This window comes from Megalopta genalis, unplaced genomic scaffold (assembly GCF_051020955.1).
Source record: "Megalopta genalis isolate 19385.01 unplaced genomic scaffold, iyMegGena1_principal scaffold0023, whole genome shotgun sequence".
Taxonomy (NCBI): Eukaryota; Metazoa; Arthropoda; class Insecta; order Hymenoptera; family Halictidae; genus Megalopta; species Megalopta genalis.
The window spans coordinates 2,075,001-2,093,576 of NW_027476093.1; the positions used below are offsets into that span (position 1 = coordinate 2,075,001).

At 37.6% G+C, this 18,576-nt stretch overlaps 3 non-coding genes across 3 annotated transcripts in view; 2 read left to right on the forward strand and 1 right to left on the reverse strand.

The window, feature by feature from the left end:
• TRNAQ-UUG (transfer RNA glutamine (anticodon UUG)) overlaps window positions 1-14 on the forward strand; it is a 72-nt gene extending 58 nt beyond the window's left edge. Inside the window, exon 1 of the tRNA in view lies at window positions 1-14. This exon is cut by the window's left edge and continues 58 nt beyond it. This is a non-coding gene — a tRNA (tRNA-Gln).
• Window positions 15-108: 94 nt separating this feature from the next.
• Window positions 109-180, forward strand: TRNAQ-CUG (transfer RNA glutamine (anticodon CUG)). The gene has a single exon. It is a non-coding gene; the product is annotated as a tRNA-Gln (tRNA).
• Window positions 181-887: 707 nt separating this feature from the next.
• Window positions 888-981, reverse strand: TRNAY-GUA (transfer RNA tyrosine (anticodon GUA)). The gene is made up of 2 exons: window positions 945-981; window positions 888-923 (listed from the first exon to the last, which is right to left on the reverse strand). It is a non-coding gene; the product is annotated as a tRNA-Tyr (tRNA).
• Between the last annotated feature and the right edge of the window lie 17,595 nt (window positions 982-18,576).

Consider the following 18,576-nt stretch of genomic DNA (forward strand, 5'->3'; position numbering starts at 1 on the left):
TCTCGGTGGAACCTGCTGATTTTTTTTATTTTTCGAAGGCATTACTATCACTTTATAGGAGCAGGATGCGCTCCACGAGAGCGATAAGAAAAACTACCCCTTTCAAGAGGTCCCATGGTGTAATGGTTAGCACTCTGGACTCTGAATCCAGCGATCCGAGTTCAAATCTCGGTGGGACCTTCTATTTTTCGAATTCATTTTTTCTTGAATTTTTGCCCCGTCGAATGTATCGATCACTCTAACAGACCATATGATAATAATTCGATGAGTATTACTTATGAAATACTATAGAACAAGTATCATTTTCTTCTATACTTATTAGCTTCTTTTCCTTGTTAGCAAATTTCTATTTTTTGAATTCTTTTTTTTGCAATGAAATTACAATTAAATCATTGATAATCCAGGCTATCTTATGGAATGATTTTTTAAAATAATAATCACTATTGTAATAACGTAAATAGTGTTCTATTCTGTGTTCGTTAGAAATTCACTCGAACTCGTGAGTTTGTTGATTCAGACAACTGAGTTTGTTAGAAATAAATAATCTCTAAATATATTTCAGACCAAAGTTCAAGTTTCATTTGTTTCAAAACTATCTCTATAGCGTCCTGTTTGGGTTTCCTATACATTATCAGCTGGTACAAACGTTTCTAAATTTAATGCGGAACATTGTTTTTTTATTAATGGTTGAATAATAATTTGCAAACAAAATTTTATCCGGTCTCTGGATAGATTACTAATTAAGATATTTATGACACGTGATCCGACGATGTTCTTCTATTGATAATTCAAAATATTTGATTAAAATTTGCAAAAATATACCGTTTGAAACGATCGATGCGTATTTGTCGAAAGAAAATCACGGATATCGAAGATGAGTAAAAAATTCCTTCGAGCCGGATTCGAACCAGCGACCTATGGATATCAGTGTTAAATTTCTCCTACTACAGTCCACCGCTCTACCAACTGAGCTATCGAAGGATTCGGAAGATGTTCCGTTGTAATCATATATATAGATCGATATCGTGCTCGTTTCGAAATAACAGTTATTTACGAATATTATTCACGTTAACTAAAAAGAATAGAAAATTTGAACGAATATTCTTATTTTATCGATAGTATTTTGTTTTCATAAAAATATATTAGGTGGTAAATCGTTAGGAGACAAAGATCTCATTTGCTACTAATTAGAGATTTGCGTGAATTTGAATGCATATTATGTACGCGATATGATGAAACAATAATTTGTTGCCGAATTGTGTGATAAAAATCAATATCGAACGTTGGAAGAAATAAAATTTTGAACAAGCAGAAGTTTCTATTCAACAATATTTACGGTAACAGAATAATATATTATTTCTATTAAATATTATATATGGAATGTAAACAGTGTATAATAATTATGAAGTTTAAATCTTGAACCTATTTATCGTCAGTATACAGTAAACTGAAGATTACATAGTAGATTGCAAATTATCTGATTTTGATATTATACTATACTTTTGATCATTGTGATGATTTCTACAAAAATAACTGGTACATTGGAGTGATTATAGATCCAAAATAAAGGGTGCAAAAGCTGTGTCAATTTAATTCTAGAGAAACGGACAATTTTATTTTACTCTTAGCTATTGTATAATTATAATAGCTAATATAATAATTATTATATAATTATAATAGCTAATACAGTAGCTAATATAATAGCTATTATATTATAATTATAATAACTAATACAATAGCTAATACAATAGTTAATATAATAGCTATTATATAATTATAATAGCTAATATAATAGCTATTATATAATTATAATAACTAATATAATAGTTAATATAATAGCTATTATATAATTATAATAACTAATATAATAGTTAATATAATAGCTATTATATAATTATAATAACTAATATAATAGTTAATATAATAGCTATTATATAATTATAATAACTAATATAATAGTTAATATAATAGCTATTATATAATTATAATAACTAATATAATAGTTAATATAATAGCTATTATATAATTACAATAGCTAATATAATAGCTATTATATAATTATAATAACTAATATAATAGTTAATATAATAGCTATTATATAATTATAATAACTAATATAATAGTTAATATAATAGCTATTATATAATTATAATAACTAATATAATAGTTAATATAATAGCTATTATATAATTATAATAACTAATATAATAGTTAATATAATAGCTATTATATAATTATAATAACTAATATAATAGTTAATATAATAGCTATTATATAATTACAATAGCTAATATAATAGCTATTATATACAATTTTTATTCTGCATAAATCTTCACAATATATTTATGCCATATTCATATTAGAAATTACAATATACAAGTGAATTCAAACTATTGAACGTTTGTCTATCTAATCTAATATACAACTCTTGCTTAAATGGTACAATAACAACATAAATTTTTAACGTAAGCTTTGTCGGACACGTTCAGAATGCTCCAATTTCGAAAACATTTCGTCAACTTCAATCGATATATAGGGTGTGCCGGTATTCGTGATAAACACAAATCCACAGCTCCACAATAGAAAATCAATTTAACATAATTTAAGTGAAATGCGAACGGCTTTCTTCGCATTTCGTCACCCGCAACATTATATTCCCACCTTTATCTTTAAATAAACGTAATATATATCTTTTTAAATCAATGTAAATACACATTTCTCAATTAATCGAAAATTCTGCCCAAATACATTTCTCATTGCTAATCAATAATTATAAGAAATCGGACAGAAAACTGGGAATTTCAACACTCCCAACATTATATTCCCACCTTTATCTTTAAATAAACGTAATATATATCTTTTTAAATCAATGTTAAATATACATTTCTCAATTAACCGAAAATTCTGCCGAAATACATTTCTCATTGCTAATCAATAATGATAAAAAATAGGACAGAAAACTGGGAATTTCAACATTCCCAACATTATATTCCCACCTTTATCTTTAAATAAACGTAATATATATCTTTTTAAATCAGTGTTAAATATACATTTCTCAATTAACCGAAAATTCTGCTGAAATACATTTCTCATTGCTAATCAATAATTCTAAGAAATCATACAGAAAACAGGGCGACTACATGGAAATCTCGAACGGTGCATTTGTTTACAAGATTTCCATATCGATTTAATCTCGGTACAACGACGAAAAGATCGACCGCCGTTAGCCGACACCTTGGCGACTGGCGCGGACGATCGGTGGGCGACCGGTGCGCGGTTTAATCTTTCGTTTCGCCGGAGCCCGCGATACAGTTATCACTTATTTACGACGTCTCGAGGCGACGGGCAAAAAAGAATTGCGTGTCAAAGCCGGCCGACCATCGGTACCCCGAGCATCGTGAAATTTTTATACCCGTAGAATCCTCTCTCTATCTCGCCGTGCACGCCAATCACCATCAAGGCATCGTAGCTTCCCGTGTTTCATGGCCCGATACAGTTTACATAAAACTATAAAATTATGGCCGTAGCCGAAAATCCCCAAAGAGGAGAGACCGAGAGGATTTCCGCGGAGCATAGACAAGCGTGCGGCACTGGTGCCGATGCCGTGGCGCGCGCGCGCGCGCGGGGGGCGTGGGGACGGGGGATGAAAAGCTATATCGTAAAGTCGATGGGGTATTTTTACATGAAGTCATTAAACCCGGTTTACTGCGAAACAAAGTGCCCCCTCAGCTCTCTGTCTCTCTCCTCCCCTCCCCTACCCCCACTCAACCTCGAGTCGCGCCGCTTAATTACTCCTCATCGCCGAATTAAGGAGCTGGATCGCACTCTCTGGTTTAATGAGAGACGAATGTTTAATGAGCGATCCGCGTCCGCCTGCTTTCCAGATCCCACGACAGTTTTCACGGTGTAAAGGAAATTGTGTGTGGTGGCGTACATTTACAGATGTAAACCTGTGCGTTTTCTTTTTTTCGGTAGCGAGATCCAACATGGATGACCGAACGTTTCGCTGTTTAACGTTGAATTCATACGTTGGAGCTACCAAATTGTCTGGTTTTGTGTGCTAATTAATTCGCGGTTGTTACGATCGATCGATTGTTATAGTTTATTCATCGTGTTGAATGTTTATTATTATTATTATTATTATTATTACATTTATTATTATTATTAACTGCTTGATGGATAAAGTAAATGCATAGAAAGTGATTGGAAATTATTCTAAAAAGTCGGGTGTACTTTGGTTGTTCGCGACTTGAGAACAATTTCGCAAGGCTGCGAATTCTTTTGGGAAGAATTTCTTGTCGAAGATAAGGCAAAAATATACAGGGTGTCCCAGAATTATGGTATTTCCGGGGAATGAAGGGTTCCTGGGGTCATTTGGAGCAACCTTTTTCTTTGCGAAAATGTTCTACGAGGCTTCGTTCACGAGTTATTAACGAAAGACGCCTGACCAATGAGAGGCGAGCTCGACTGGCGCTAGGTAGTCGAGCCATTCAGCGAATCTGGGCGTCGACCGCTCGTTGGCTCGGCCGTCTCGCGCCAATCGAGCTCACCTCTCATTGGTCAGTGTTTATTCGTTAATAACTCGTGAACGAAGCCTCGGAGAAAATTTTTGTAAAGGAGAAAGTTGCTTCGAATGATCTCAGGAACCCCTCATTTCTCGGAAATGCCATAATTTTAGAACATTCTGTAGAATAAGTCTTGTTCATTCGAGACTCCGTTCTCGTGGAAATTGCGAATAGCATCGAATAGGAATCAAGTGGCCATGAGGCTTTCTTTAACACCAGTATTACGTGAATTCACTGCATAAATATTCGCAGTCCACTGATTACTATTAACCCTTTGCACTCGAGTGGAGACCCCGAGGGAATTGTTACATCTACTAAAATTGTTATAATTATATTATATATATATATATATTATATTATATATATATAATATATATATATTATTATTAAATATTATATATATTATATATATATTATTATGTATATATTATTTATTTATTATTATATATATTTATATTATATTATATTATGTATTATATTTATATTATAAAAGCTTAGACACAAAAAATTGTTAAAAGTCTAATTTTTGTACGAGTCACAAGGCTAAATATTATATGCATAGAAAGCATTTTGTCATATAAAATGAAAATACCTAGGAAAATGAATTAAAATTTATAGTTAAAATGGTTTCGAGTGCAAAGGGTTAATGAAAGAAGTCCGAAGTCGGAAATGCGTTCGCGGAATAAATAAGAATCTCGCCGCGGGCAATTTTGCAATTTTGAGATTCGGGTTCCATTTCTTGGATTTCCTTGCAGCTGCGTTTATGCGACTGACTTTTTCTGCTTATTATCTCAGCTAAAACAGGAACAAATAGAACTTTCCAGGTCACGGTCCGACAACGAGGAATCACCGAAACTGTTTCAGTACTTTCGTTTCACCCGGTTCCGCGAAATCTGGGTCGCAGGGATCGCGATAGAATATTTCTGCTGACCTCGAAGCGTATTTAGGTAATCGATACCATCGACGTGGCGCATTTTTATTCGTATGATCAACGAAAGGTGGAAAGTCGGGCTCAGACTTGCTTTCAAGCAGCAAACGGGAGATCGTCCGACGAAGAGAATGGAGTCTCTGGAATTTTTATGGAACATTTCCGAGCGTTTCTTGTTACCGAAACGACAGCTCGACGAATCGAAATTGCGGGTCAAGGATTGCAATTTTACTGCAGGACACTTCGATATGGACCGTCCTTGAAGCTTGCGTTATCAGTTGATGATGCGTCGCGACTTGTCCATTGCTATGCAGTTCAGAGACTGAAAGGAAACTGACAAAGCATGATACATCTTTTTATCGACATAGCATACATAGCATACATAGCATACACTCTGAGGCACCTAAAAAATTTGTTACGTCACGTCCTAAGGTAACTTTTATGTCAACAAAGCTTAGATTTAAACAATTTTTGAAATCGTAATCGTCAGAAAAATGATTTTAGATTTAGTTGAGACAGAGCTTCGAGTGCAAAGGGTTAATATTTTTCTAAATCAATGCAATCAAGAAATTAGTTTAGGAAGTAGCTATTTTCGTTTCACTTTGCTATTTCTTTTAGTTTGTAAATTATGATAAAATTGATAAGTAACGTTAAGGAATCCGGCGAATTAATTATATTCATCTGTTTAACAAAAACACGTCTTTTTGAGTAAAATTTAAAGTCAGCCCTGCTCAATGATAATTAAATAGCTGCAGTACTCTGACTGTACAAAGGTGGCATAATCATTCGTCTCTTTAATAAAGGCTGGAACGAAAGGGTTTATGAAATATAAACTGTCTAATATTAAACAAATAAATTAGATTTTCAGTTAAAATACTTAAATTAAATTATAGGACCCTATAGTATTTAATAACCAACTTGCAAAATAGTAAAGAAATAAATTGGATTTGAGTTAAATACTTAAATTAAATTATATAACGAGAAGACCCCATAGAATTTAATAACCAACTTGCAAAATAGTAAAAAAATATATTAGATTTGAATTAAAATACTTAAATTAAATTATAGGACGAGAAGACCTTATAGTATTTAATAACCAACTTGCAAAATAGTAAAAAAATAAATTAGATTTGAGTTAAATACTTAAATTAAATTATATAACGAGAAGACCCCATAGAATTTAATAACCAACTTGCAAAATAGTAAAAAAATAAATTAGATTTGAGTTAAATACTTAAATTAAATTATATAACGAGAAGACCCCATAGAATTTAATAACCAACTTGCAAAATAGTAAAAAAATAAATTAGATTTGAGTTAAAATACTTAAATTAAATTATAGGACGAGAAGACCTTATAGTATTTAATAACCAACTTGCAAAATAGTAAAAAAATAAATTAGATTTGAGTTAAAATACTTAAATTAAATTATAGGACGAGAAGACCCTACAGTACTTAACAACCAACTTGCAAAATAGTAAAAGACTTCCGATTTATCGCATGCAACACGCTCGTTTCAAAGTTCCATTTTTTAAATATTCTGTACTCGTTTCCTCTCGCCAAAAATTGAGACCTCGCTTCCTCTCCCCCACCCCCTCTTCGCCGGCCAGGACATTTTCGCGCGTGCATTAAAATCCGCCTAAAACGATCGACGGAGGCGAACTAAAAGCAGGGAACGAAACGAGAGATCGTATAAGACGACGTTGTTAAACCTTCTCGTAGACAAACAATTTTTAAGAGGCAGTTAAATTGCGACATTGTGCGCTACATCACGGGTAATCATTCGATACGGAAGAGGGTGCCATTTCCGGGGCCATCTGCGACGCTACGATTCGGCAGGCGTCGTTCGCCGTCTCTTCTTCTTCTTTTTTTTTTATAATCGGTGCACGCCGGAGAAAAAACAAATTTCGCGTCTTCTTATTTAAATGTTCCACCCTCCTCGACGGGTTTGCTTTCGCGCGGCCCCCCTCCGGAGGGAAGGGGGACGATATCTAATATCGTTTTTACGATGTAAGTTCGAGGGTGTGTCTGTCACGGTGCCGCGAAGGGTTACGCCTCGAATCCCGCGGCATCTTCGAACAGCAGGAATTATAATTGAGGCGACAGCCGTAAATCTCGAATATTTTCGGGCTTTACTGCGAAACGGCCGAAATTGGCCCGAAGAGGTTTCCGACCATTAAAAATATGCAAAGTTTCCGCATGGCCGACCTATCCGAGGCCTCTTCTCGCTTAGCGTCGCGCGGTTTTATGTCGCTGGCTCAAGCGATCCGTAAACTTCTGGGGTTGATCGGATCGGCGTTGCTCATTTGTATTTGTGAGATTTATGCTGTAGTCGGCTTTTTTCTTTGTATATTGAAGCTTGATTCGTTCGCAAGACGCGAACAAACAGTCCAATGAATGAACGCTTCTCGGTGAATGAATCTTTTACGTGATATATGGAGATGGAAAGTTTGTTATAACGTTCTTGCGTTCAGTTATTTATTATTAATTATTATTCATTATTATTTAGTAATATTATTAATATATAGTATATTATATATGTTTATTTATTTATATCTTGAAGATACCGTTACGTAGGAATGTATTGAGGTTATATTCAGGTTAATATTATTAATATATGGTATATTATATATATATATATTTATTTATTTAGTAATATTATTATGCACGTACAGGTATCTTGAAGATACCGTTGCGTAAAGATGTATTGAGGTTATATTGAGGTCATATTGAGGTTAATATTATTAATATATAGTATATTATATATTTATTTACTTATTTAGTAATATTATTACGCACGTACAGATATCTTGAAGATACCGTTACGTAAAAATGTATTGAAATTATATTCAGGTTAATATTATTAATATATAGTATATTATATATATATATATATATATATATATATATATATATATATATATATTTATTTATTTATTTAGTAATATTATTTAGTAATATTATTATGCACGTACAGGTATCTTGAAGATACCGTTGCGTAAAAATGTATTGAGGTTATATTGAAGTTATGTTATTTTTTTCTTTTCTTTTCTTTGTCATTACATATTATATTTTTTTTAAACAGCTGTAACTATCAAAACGTTTCCAAACTGAGCGTCAATTAAGGAGAATTTACTGTATTCAGTAATGTCTCTCTAACTGACGCTCAGATTCTGCAGAAAAATGGACAATTTGGGAAGAGGAGATACGATTATTCGAGCCTTGCATAACCTTGACGTAACCTCGACAATTCGTAACTATAAAAAGCGAGCTCGACAAGGCTCGAATAAAAATCGTATCTCCTCTTCCCAAAATTGTCCATTTCTGTGGACAATCCGAGCGTCGATTAGCTAACGAGCTAACGGGAACCGCGACGCTACAGGGCTCGTAATTCTTCGGGTTTGCCCACGGCCAGCAGATTCTAATCCGAATCCGTGGCCCCGAAACTCCGGAGCGTGGCTGTAAAGCGGTCTTCCGAGAGCAGCCGGGCTGCTGTCTTATCCGCGAGATAGCGAGACGATTCTCGGGTGAACTCGAAGGGGTCTCTCGGCGCGGGGGTTGGGTCCGGGCGCAGGGACATTAAAGCCGCGACTCGATTGGATAACAAACATTTTATCGCGTTTAATTTTGAGAGCGGTGCTCGCTCGCGCGGCATTAAACTTTAACAGCTTCTTCGGCAATAAATAATATTATGCACGCGAGGATGCCCCTCCCTCCTTCCCTCCCCACCACTTGGCTCGCGGAGTGTGCCGCGGGGGCAATTAAATAAAATGCGATACCGTTCGAGTTATGACTGGAATCTTTATGGTTTATGGCCGCGGCGTATTCCTTAAATCGGGGCATAAAGTAACTTCCAGCCACCCCCGTCGTTTATACGCCGTCACTTTTACCGACAAAAAACGATCCTCTCCTGGCCTTTTTCGTTTACTCGGAAATAGCTCGGGAAATCAGTCGGTCTCGGCGCGCTGTGAAATGTTTCGCGAAGATTGAACGCTGCGCGAATGTTATTCTGTGAATGTTATTCCTCCATTTTTCTGTCTGCGATAATTGCAGTCTTTATCTTTTTTTAATATATCGAAAAGAAAAATATTCAAGTGGATATTTTCATGTTTTTTAAATTTTTTATTCTATGCTGTGTCCTGGGCTTATTTGGTAAATTTTAGTGACTAGTGTGCTGACAATAAGAACAAATTGCTGTTACTATTATTATTTTTATTATTATTATCGTTATTATCATTATTACTTAATCAATTAGTTGTTACAGTCTCTTCGAGAAGTGTTTAAGTTACTCTAATTATACTGTACATATTTGATTTTATAAAATACATTTATTTCACAAAATATTAATTGTTATATTATGATATATTATATTTATTTTTTTATAAAAGATATGATTTAATAAAGAATATCAAAATGTATATCCTTCTTAACCGGTTAGCTGTTTTTGGCGAGTATAGTCGTCACGAAAAAATGGCAACAACTCGTCGAAATCAGGTTAAGGCTAGCAATCAGCTATCGTATATCAATTTTTAGTGGCGCAAAAGTCGTCGCTCGAGTGCAAAAGGTTAAGTATACAAAACCAAGCAATCGAATGACTAAAGAACTCGACTAGCTTGGATTTTGCACAGTAAAAACAATGAAAAGAATCGCGCAAATGGAATCAATCCGCTCCACCGTTTCTATTTACAGTAATGTCTCCCTAACTGACGCTCAGATTCTGCAGAAAAATGGACAATTTGGGAAGAGAAGACACGATTATTCGTACCTTGATTCTCGTTTATATAATTGTCGACAATCGATTACCATAAAAATCGAGCTGCAAGGCTCGAATAAAAATCGTGTCTCCTCTTCCCGAATTTATTAGTGAGTAGTGAAGCTCTAGAGAAGAAGAGATTTTTTCCCAAATCGTCCACTTTTGTGTACAATCTAAGCGTCAATTAGAGAGACATTTCTGTAATAGTAATTTCTCCCTTATTTGCGCTCAGATTGCGCAAGAATTATGCATACAGAAAAGGATGCATCCCATTGATTTACCATAGAAGGAATAATGTTATGTTTATCGTTTCTTTTTAAGCTGCTGGAATAGAGAAAAAGAGATTTCTTCCCACATTGTCCACTTTTGTGTACAATCTAAGCGTCAATTAGAGAGACATTGCCGTACCCGTTTTATAGAAACCTCGATCTTCGTTCGCTCGTTGTATCCGACCGTTAACATAACCTTGATCAGTCGTAACAGCTGAATCGGTTAATAGAAAACATGAAACGAGAGAGAGAGAGAGAGAGAGAGAGAGAGAGAGAGAGAGTGAGTCGAATCTTAATGCAATCAAGATTTAAAAGCGCTCGCGCACCACTGATCGTCGCGCGAACTTCGATGTTTTATCGGCGAGCGTATATAGCTTCTAATGCCGGTAATTACTGATACTGATTGATAATGCGTTCGTTCTTTTTTGCGCAATCGAAGCAGCGAAGCTAGTTTGTGCACAGAGAGAGAGAGAGAGAGAGAGAGAGAGAGAGAGAGAGAGAGATCACGTTAAGTATCGTTTAATCCGCTACCATTTTCCATCGGTTTTATCATATTTTATGCGAACGTTTATGCTGCCTTATTTATAGAACGCTATATTACACATACCGGGGTACGCGTACAAACGTAACAGCCTTCGAGCAAGAACCAGTTAATGATGTATAATCAAACAGAAATCAAAGTATACTGTGCATGCGGAGTATCGCTAATTAGATGTAATGCTCTTCTTGTAACGTTAACACATTTTATGTTTGTTTATCGTTGAATGGACGACGGGAACGACGGAGTCAGTCGCTGCGAGAATAAAGACGAAATCGTTTACACTGATTCCGAGCACTTTTTTTATTCGTTCATTTGCCTGGTGGAAGGAAAAACCACGTGCATTTCGTTTTGATCGCGACTTCTTTGAACGATCGCGTTGCTCGATCTCTTTGCTCGCTGGAAAGAATAAATTTACCAATTATGAGAAAATAGAAAAAATATAGAAATATCTTGCATACTACTTGTTTTTCCCAAAAATGGGGGTCAATTTCGTTAAAGGCTTATTCGAGCCGAAAATTCGAAATGAAATGAATTAAATTCAATTATTCGACGCTACTCGATACCAATTATTCGATGTTATTCGATCATTCGTTCCATGATTAAAGAATAATTATTCTTTTTTTTCGAGCGATCTCGTCGTCTTTTTTTTAGGAAAAGCAATCTCAATGGAAACATCGCTGGAAAGAATAAAATTGCCAATTATGGAGATACAATAGAAAAACCGCTGTATTTTGCGCGACTTTCTTTTCCGGCGATATCACGATTCTCTTTAGAAAAATCGAACAACGATGGCGAACCTCGCTGAACATTCTGCACAGCGAAAATTGGAAATGAATAGAACGACCAATTATTCGACGCCACGAATAAAATACTGTATATTGTCCGTTGTTCCTTTTTTTCGAGCGGACTCGTCCATTCTTTTCGAGAATAAAATTGCCGGCGGTGCATTAGAATAGAAAAGCTACTGTGTTTTTTCGATACGACTTTTTTTTACAACAGTATCTCTTTGCACGAATTGACGAATCAAGGTCAATTTCATTAAAAGCTTGTACAAAGCGAAAATTGTGAATTAGTAAAGTAATTAACTCGTTGACGTTATTTTCTTTGGAAAATCAATCTCAATGTATCATAATTTTAGCAATTATGAGACTGTATATTGCACGATTTCCTTTTTTTTAACAATATCTCAATTCTCTTTAGAGGAACCAATCTCTTTTAAATTATATATTTCTCCCAGCAATAACATAATTCCTTTTCGGAAAATGAATCTTAATAAAATAATGCCAGTCGTCGATTAAAATAGAAAAATTACTGCATTTTCCACGAGGTGGTCTCCAACAATGTCTCAATTCTCTTTAGAAGAACCAATTCGTATAAGCAGGGTGTCCCAAAATTATGGTACTTTTGGGAAATAAGCGATTCCTGAGGTCATTCGAAGTAACTTTTTCCTTAGCGAAAATGCAATCCGCGGCTTCGTTTACGAGTTATTCGCGAAAAACACTGACCAATCGGAGAGCGAGTGCGGCCGATGGTCCGCCCTTGCGGCCAATGCCGCGTCGCGCCGGTCGTCTGACGCTGTGGCAGTGGTCGCGAGGGCGGGGCGTCAGCCGCACGCGTTCTCTCATTGGTCAGTGTTTTCCGCTAATAACTCGCGAACGATGCCTCGGAGAAAATTTTTGTGAAGGAAAAAGTTACTTCAAATCGCCTGAGGAATCCCTCAATTCCCAAAAGTACCATAATTTCGGGATACCTTCTTTTTCGGAAAATCAGTCGTCGATTAGAACAGAAAAATCACTGTATCTTTACTGAGATGCTCTTCAACAAGGCGAATCTCACTGAAACCTTTCGCGAATCGAGAAATATAAACGAATAAACCGTCCAGATTCGTACTTTATTCGAACAAAGCGAGAATAATTACTTCTCCAGTAATCTGGTCATTCTTTTCGGGGAAAATCGATCTGGACGAAGCATCGTGGACAAGATCAAGGTTATCAGTCGCGCGCCAGAGCAGAAAAATCACCGTCCGGGAACGCGTCGTTAGGAGAATCGATCAGCGAGGCGCAAAATCGAGACCTGCGAAAAGCGAAAAGCGGCGAGGAATTTAACTCTCGGCCGCCGGAATCTCCCTCGTCCGACGATCCCGTAGACAGCGTGACAACCGGAATAGTCTGCGACAGAGTTCCGGGCGCGGCATCGCACAGCGTCCTTGATACCGTCTGGGCTCGGGGAACGCCTATCCGCGGACGACGATGCAATTCCGCGGGCGAAGTGTCAGGACGATGGCTCGTGTGACTCTCGATTACACGTTCCGTCATTACGCCGGGGTATTTTATCGTCCGGCTGAGTTATACGGGGTTCCGCTCGTTAACCGGAAACTTCCAAGGGATCGTCTCGCTCGAATTTAAATTGAGAAAGTATTTTACGAGCGCGCGAGAGAGTTTCACGGTAGCGTTGTCACATCTTGATGAACTTCCGGTAACGATCGTAGGAAAATGTCCCGACTCAACCTCCGGCCCCAGGTCTCTCCCCCCTCCCCTCAGGTCGTAGTCTGCCCCCCGCCAAATTCGCTATCCAGGACCGTTCCAGGGAATCTGGTGCACGAAGCCGGCCATTCGGACGGGATTAATGAACCCCGATCGCTTACACGGACCGTTTAACGCCGATTGCGAGCGTCGAAGTCGGTTATCATAACCGATCATTCGTTCGCCGGCATCTTAGGAACGGCATCAACACCTGTGGATTCGGAATTCGTCGAACATCGATCATCGACGCGGGAAGCGTTTGCCGATTGCTCGCTCGATTCGTAATTGTAACTTTGCTTTGCTTCAATTAAATTTTCGCAATTGTTGTGCGTTTGTGTGAAATGTTTCGCGTTCGCTGTGTCAAGGCGGTGAATAATCGTAATTCGAAATGATTCTGACGTTAGTTATTGGTTACATAAGCGAATGTGCCCGCACACTTGTTACTTTCGCTAGGAGAGGATTAATTAATTAGGATGGTAGGAGTATTTGTTGCAGCAGACAATATTTGTATTTTGAGAGAATAGAACAGAGGCGTAAGTCGAGTTTCCGCCGAAGTAATTTGTTCTCGAAGAAAGAAGAGCGTTTGTAAATCGAATATAGCGCATGTCTTGTGAATCTAGCCGAACAAAACAGCTGATCACGCATTGCAATCTAAATATATTTTTTCTGTCAACTTACAGCTAGTTTTCTTACTTGTAGCCAGCGCGTTGCAGTGATAAATTCGAGTTTACGCAAACAAATACAATAAATTCTCCCTAATCGACGCTCAGATTGTCCTCAAAAATGGACAATTTGGGGAAAAAAGATACAATTATTAGAGCCTCGCGGCTCATTTTTACAGTTACCGATCGTTAACAACTATAAAAACGAGCTGCAAGGCTCCAATAATCATATCCCCTTAAATAATAAAAATAATTTTCGTGCGCGATCCAAGCGTCAGTTAGGGAGACAATCTGGACGTCAATTAGGGAGACATTACTGTACATTATTGTGTACGAGCTGAGGGATAATTTGAGAGAACTTATTGTACTGCTTTCGACGTGGATCTATTTCGAAGGCTACAAAATCAAATCTGACGCGAGACATTTTTTCGACGCCCTGTATAAGAATTGACCGTATTATTATTATTATTTCACCGTATTTCCTGCAGAAGAGAGACTTTATGATAACAATAATCTCGAAATGAAAGATGTGAAATTGATCAAAGTGGCCGGCCTGATAGCGTAAAAGTGTAAAGGATGATCAATTTTTCAATGTAAATACTGCAAAATATTTGTAACGATTTTTAAGATTGATCAAAGTGGCCGGCCTTATAGCGTAAAAGTGTAAAAGATAATCAATTTTCAATGTAAATACTGCAAAATATTTTTAACGATTTTTAAGCTTGACGAGTTAGGAGTACAGTGATGCCTCCCCAATTGACGCTCAGATTGTCTCCCTAATTGACGCTTAGATCGCGCACGAAAATGGACAATTTGGGAAGAAGAGATACGATTATCAGAGCCTCGCGGCTTCATTTTTACAATCGCCTATTATTAACAACTATAAAAACAAGCCACCAGACTCGAATAATCACGTCTCCTTTCCCGAAATCGTCCATTTTCGTGCAGAATCTGAGCGCCAATTAGGTAGAATTTACTGTCCTTCTGAAGAACGAAGCGGAACAGCCGCGAAGGTGTTGCATAAATCGCGGGCAATGATCGAAGAAAATGTTTCCTCCGCTTTAAGCCTGCGGTTCGATACAGAGCGGACGATTAATATTCCGTGCATCGAATACGCGCGCGGCTCGTCGTGTTAATTTTAATGGCGTGTAAAAATGTGTACGGGAATGGGGCGCAGCTGCAATAAACAACGGCGCGATCCGGCATAAACGAGCACCATTAATGTCCACCTCCGTGTTTCAGAAAAGGAAGCCAACCGAGAGAAAAATCGCGAGGCGGCGAAGCGCGTATAAGTACATATAGTACTTCACGGCCGCGTTTAAAAAAAAAGAAAAAAGAAAAAGAAGAAAAAAAAAGAAAAGCGTACTCATCCCGTTTCTACCAGACATTTATTCCAGCAAACGGCGTGCTCGCCGGGTTCCTTTGCTCTTTCACCGTGATAAATTTCTCTGTTTACGAGCTATTTCCATATTTCACTCAATCCATTTCCTTATGTTGTCGGATTAGACGCGTGGACAGAATTTAAAAATCCGATCCGAAAAACGTTCTTCGATCTTTCGCGGCGAAACGGAGAATACGTTACCGTGGTTCTTGTAAATATCAAATTCGCGGCGGTAAATATATGTGTCTTACAGTAAATAAATGTATGTAATTCTAGAGTTTTACTTTTTACAGTGAACGAACTGTGCCGAGATCATTCGAATGGAACGTTTCGTTACATAAAAAATGTCGTGAAAGAAGTGCAAAAAGACGAGATTCTATTGGGTTGGCAACTGAGTAATTGCCGATTTCAGTTATAGATGTCTCTCACTCCCATTTTTATGATATCCGTAAATGTTATATTATAAAATTATTATTATTATTATTATGTTATTTTTTATTATCCGTGAATGTTAGCAACTGGACAAATCGAATGCAGCGGTCAAGGAAAAGCGACCAGAATTGATCAATCGTAAAGGTGTCATTTTCCAGCAGGACAATGCTAGACCGCACACGTCTTTGTCCACTCGGCAAAAATTGATGGATATTGGTTGGGAATTGATGTTACACCCACCATATAGCCCTGATCTCGCGCCATCGGAATACCACTTGTTTCGATCCCTGGACAACTCCCATCGTGGTAAAACTTTTAATGATGATGACGCTGTAAAATCTCACTTAACTCAGTTTTTGGCTTAAAAGGATCAGACTTTCTACGAGCGAGGAATTTTCAAGTTGTCAGAGAGATGGCGAAAGGTCATCGAACGAAATGGAAAATACATTACAGATTAAACTTCATTCCAAGTAAAAAAATTTTTTATTTCATTGAACAAATCGGCAGTTACTTAATTGCCAACCCAATAAATAGATCCAATGTTATTTATTTAGAAGCTTTTATTCCAGAATAAAGTACTCTCGATTGCAAAATAATGCTTCTGAACCGTGCATCGCAGCACCGGAAAGGGATGATTCCTGACGTCGTTTGAAGTAACTTTTTCCTTAGCGAAAATGCAATTCGCGGCTTTGTTTGCGAGTTATTAACGAAAGACGCTGGACCAATGAGACGTGAGCTCAACTGTCGGGGCGTTAGATAGTCGAGCCAATCAGCAGATCTGGGCGTCGACCGCTCGTTGGCTCGTTCCGTCTCGCGCCAGCCGAGCTCGCCTCCTATTGGTCACTGTTTTCCTTCAATAACTCGCAAACAAAGCCGCGGATTGCATTTTCGCTAAGGAAAAAGTTATTTCAAATCACCTCAGGAACTCTCTAATTTTGGATTGCGACACATTTTTGGGACACACCGCAGACTGCAGCGGCATCATTATAGGTTCGGATAAAAAAGTTAATGAACAAAAGTTCTCTATTTCTTTTTCTGTCACTTCAAATAGTAGCAAAATTATAAAAAAAATCATTTTAATCATTTTTCTAGTATACTAGTCCCTCTATTATCTAAAAAAAGACTTCAGGTCCAGTCTTAAAAAAGTTATTACATTTTAAAAGGCGTACGAACACTTTCGTGTGCCACTGTATGATGTTTTAAAGAAACGTCTCTATAATAAACAAGTAAATTGCGCCTGCAATTGCGTGTTTGTTACTTTTATTAACTTTAGAGGCCTGTTGGCCCGAACACCGCGCGGATTCCTCGGCAGTGATCGGCGCGAACGCATTAAGCCCGTATCCATGAAAACCGCAATTCCGCTCGCGGTGAACAGAGAGTAGGCGGAGGGGGCAGAGCGCAGATGCACTTTTCATTGGGAATTACTTTTTAAAGTCCGCGGAGAAAAACAGAGCACGTTTATTTAGCAGCAACCTGTATAAACGGCCACCTGCGGGCTGAATACGGGCGGACAAGCGGACCCGCCCACCTGACAATACGCTGTCTCGACGGAATCGTAAAGCCGCTGTTTACGCGCGCCGCGGAACGACGCGGTCGCGGCGCGGGCGGCTCGGCGAATAAAAATTCGCGTCGGCCATTTTGCCCGGTTAGAGATTACGATAAACGCGGCCGTATATTTTCACGGCCCGGAATCGACAGATAGAGAGTGAGCCACGGTTCGCGGAAAACGTGTTTCCGCACCGGACTGATTTTCGCGGCGCCATGGGACGCGCTATGCGCGTCGCGACGTCGCGGATCGAACGGTGTTCCCATCGACGAAAATATCGGGCGGACGTGCACGGCTCTTGATTAATGCCGATACCGGGAAACGCGCGGTAATAATGCGTTCGCGTGCGCGAAGAAGCGCGCCGGGAACGCCGGTGAACGCGTAATTTGCGTAATTTTTGCTATTCGCTTTGCTATTCGTTTTACGATTGTGATCGATGAAGGCCGGACACGATAGCCGCCGGATTCGAAAACGTTTGTCACATGAATTGGTAATTCTTGACGTCTGACCGACGTCGACGAGGATCCCGGGTGTTCCGCGAAACCTATTATTTGTCTCACGAGCGGAATAAATGAGAGAAATTACATTCGATTCAATTTCGTTTCGTTGTCGATTGTATAAGGTTCGTAGTGTAGGGTTAGGGTTTTTGTGGAATATTAATTGATAATAATTTAATTAAAGACAATATAATAATCACAGTCGATTGTATAAGGTTCGTGGTGTAGGATCAAGGTTTTTGTGGAATATTAATTGATAATAATTTAATTAAAGGAAATATAATAATCACAGTCGATTGAATAAGGTTCGTAGTGTAGGATCAGGGCTTTTATGGAATATTAATTGACAATAATTTAATTAAAGGAAATATAATAATCACAGTCGATTGTATAAGGTTCCTAGTATAGGATCAGGGTTTTTGTGGAATATTAATTAATAATAATTTAATTTAAGGAAATATAATAATCACAGTCGATTGT